The sequence below is a fragment of the Cyprinodon variegatus genome, unplaced genomic scaffold (genome assembly GCF_000732505.1).
Source record: "Cyprinodon variegatus isolate N-32 unplaced genomic scaffold, C_variegatus-1.0 Scaffold247, whole genome shotgun sequence".
Taxonomy (NCBI): Eukaryota; Metazoa; Chordata; class Actinopteri; order Cyprinodontiformes; family Cyprinodontidae; genus Cyprinodon; species Cyprinodon variegatus.
Window position 1 is genome coordinate 983,595 of NW_015150700.1, and position 3,699 is coordinate 987,293.

At 42.0% G+C, this 3,699-nt stretch overlaps 1 protein-coding gene across 1 annotated transcript in view; it reads left to right on the top strand.

Moving 5' to 3' along the window:
- cdc27 (cell division cycle 27) overlaps positions 1-3,699 on the top strand; it is a 21,132-nt gene that overhangs the window by 4,178 nt on the left and 13,255 nt on the right. The gene's annotated exons all lie outside the window — the stretch shown is intronic.

Here is a 3,699-nt window from a genome sequence, read left to right on the forward strand (position 1 = left end):
CACTGCTGGAAGATGGCAGGAGGGAGGGGCTACTATATTTGAGCAAAAATGGCCGCTCCCAGACTTGGTGATCGCAACTAAAATCATTATTTTCATTTTTTTTTACTGCTTAATGCTAAATTCATTAAATCACAGCGAACATAATAGTTTTAGGTATAAATAATGATCCATTGATTATTGCTTGCTGACCGGACTTTTCCTTTCAAAGAGTTCTGCAGTAATCCAAGCAGTTTTTGATAAAAGCATGAATTCAAATACAAGAGATTATGTTGAGCGAAAGGGTTTGGATATTTGTCATAGCAGAATGAAACTGGACTGAACAGCCGAGCTAATCTGTGTGTCAGAGACTTCTCAGCTACACGCCAACCTACAGGGTTTTAAATATGGAGTCAAAGGACCGAGTTTAGATGTTAGTAAGGGGCATCAGAGGGTCCAAACAACAAGCCCTGTGTCTTTTCTCATTAAAATGTAGAACATTAATAATACATGGATTGGTTACACATAGAGTGAAACATGTCAAACCTTCACTTTTTGTATTTATAATGAAAATTCTTTAGATGAACAGAATGAAAAGTCAGGCTTCTGGAAACCATTTTCATTTCTATGCACCAGTTTCTGATCTGGGCTGCGTCTGGATGAATTTATCAAAGCGGCGTAGCATTGGTGTGGTTCTACTGAGGGGTTCTGTAGGATCAGGTTGCTCTAAACAGTTCTGGTGTCTCTCATCTTCCTGTTGCCAGCTCTCTGTGGTTCTGCTGAGGTTCTGTTTGGATCAGTTTGCCAGCCAATCAAAAATGGCACCACTTTGGCCATCAAAACAGCTTTTTGTACCTTAGCACGGTGTCGCGGTGGATGGCTACGTTGACAGTGGATTTCAGAAAACCCAGTGCACCAGAACTAGCAGATGACACCACCGCTGAGATCACCAGGTTTATGGAAGCTGGGTTTCCTCAAAACTCTAGCACCTCGATTCGAATGAGATGCAGACATTACTTTAATCTGAATAGAGGGCTTTGGACCAGTGAGCAGCAGTCCTTATCCAGACAGATGCGTTTGCGATTCATGCATTGGACTAGTCCGCAGTCCTTGATCTACTGACTGGACGCCCTGTCCACCAAATTCCTTATATAATTTATATAGTTATTATTAGTCAGGTTTTCCTTCCACAAACTTTCTCTGAATATGCTTGGATGCTGCGCTCCGTGAATAGCCAGCTTTGTTTTCTAAGCTGTTTTAGTTTCTCCATCCTCGTTGTGGAAGGTGTCTAACGATATGTTTAGAATGACACTAAGTGTTTGGTGTAAAGAGACAGCGAGTAAAAACCTGCCCTGTAGAATATTATGATCAGATACAGCTCAGTTGAGAGGAGAGGGGCAGATAATCCGATCCATCTAAACACTGGTTCTGATCAGATCACTGGGGTCGGGGCAAACTGAGGTGCACATGGAGGGATGAAGAAAAGCAGAGAGATCCGAACTTGGATTAATCTCCTCCTGATCTCTCATCCTGTCAGGTAGAAACAGCAGAGCCTGGAGCCTGACTATGGGAAGCAATGAGGCCTTAATCGCTCTTAGAACCAGATGCTGGTCCAGGTCTAGGTGCTCTGAATAATCAATGTTTTTGCAAACGTACGTTATGTTTAGTTTATTTTGATTGTGAGCTTTTTTTTTTTTTCTTTAATCATAAAATTCTTCAGTCTGATCACCTGATTTTTGCGCCCATAAAGACAGCTGCTGACAGTCGTCTGGCGTCTGTATGGTCAGAAGCCTTAACCGTAAATATGGGGACTATGTGAGGCTGCGTTAAAGAGTCACCCCGTCAGAATGTGCAGATTTACACACATCTTTGCTCATATTTGGACTGTCGGTTGAGTGTTCTTTTAAAAACAGATTGTTTTTAAGAAATAACAGCGACTGGATCTCATCATTAGGGGTGTAAATAATAATGGTTTTTAATCAATGCATCGACACGTCTGCAAGGGTATCTATTCATGTTTTTTTGTTTGTTTTTCCTCCGGTCTATTTTTATCCATTTGCTCCTGGACGTAATTCTGACTCCCATGCTGCGGTGGCGCTAAAGCTGTTTTGTCCTCCTTCCTCGCTTCCTTTAGCCACTACCCTCTTTCAGCTTGCAGTATTTTTTGATGCAAGGCCTTTCAGAATCTATAACACAGAGTGTATTATGAAATTTAGGCAGGATCGGGATGAGTCGGTAATAAAGATGACACACAGAACACACACACTGTCTGCTAGAGTAAAATGTGTCATTTTATTCCGCCACAAAACACAGCAAAGCAAGCACATCAATCAAGGCACGGTGCTGAAAACAAATTATATTCTCTCAATACAATTTATATTGTCCCCCTACTGTGACACAAGGATCGGAGGGCCGGTCGATCCCGGCAGGGCAGAAACCCGCGCAGCTATGCGTCCGTACGCAACCCTAGCAGACCCTGCCAGTGCAAACCGCCATCCGTCATTTATGCCAAACTTCAAAGGAAAATCTTTCACCCAATCAGAAAAAGTGACCGCTCCCTCTCACGTCTGGAGCGCATGATTACAGAAACGTAAATATAGTACGGGCACCTCCCGAACCCACCCAGGGCTCGTGGATAGCCAAAACCAAAAAGAAACCAAAAACGTTATTACATCATGGTCAGAGCATGGCACCGAGAGCTCGTGAGTACAAAAACTAATTATATCATGCTCTCAAGGAAACAGAAACTTAGATAATGAGTGTGCTTAGTTAATAAGAGTGCTTCGTTTGTGATACAAAATTATTATTTTTCATTGAATGATGTTTTCATAGACCTAGGGGGAGTAGGCCTAGGACTGAAGGCCTAGGTGTTGTTTCTCAAATAAAATGCATGACGATATTACAGCTTTCATTGATATATTTCAAATTTAAAACATTGTTTTGCCTGTAAGGGCAAAAGAAAATTGACAATGGATCGTATCGTGGTGTATTCTTGAGTATCGAAAATAATCTAATCGTTGGGTCAGGAAATTGGTACTGAATCGAATCGCCATGATGGGTGTGATTTAAACCCCTACTCATCAGAAGGTCAGGTCTTTTTTTGCTACATATAAAGTGTCCGTCAACTCCATCTTACTGTCTGGTTAGAACAGGGTTGTTTTAATAAAGGCAAAAAGAAGAGGTGTGATTGATTTTCACAGTAACAGAAGAAGAAATCTGGGAAGGTCATGGTCGGCAGCTTGTCTGCCTTCTTCAGTCTCACGGTTCTACAGAGTTCCTGTCTGTAAACCTGGATCTACATGACGCAGCACAGCTCTGCAGGATTAATCAGAACTAGAGGGAGACAGTTTAACCTGTTAACCATTCCATCTGTAGGACGCATGTGTTATGCATCCAAATTTACAGCCTCATGCTTCCCCAATAAAGCCGGGCATATTTTGTGCGTCTTTTTATTTTGTTTTCAATCCTTGCTCGCAGCTACAGTTTACACTGTACGATGAAACCGCAAGGTTTAAAACTTCACAGCTCACAATGTATCTTCTCACACTGTGCGGTACGTCTAAAAACCCTGTCGGACTCAGCTCCACGGTGAGATGCCGCTACTCGGACTCTCGGATGCCAAACGAGTAGAAGAGGAATATGAAGCTCACTAATGTTAACCTCTTACACCCTAAGGGGGTATAAATAAATTTCTGCCTGACAAAAACACACAAAAGTAAATAA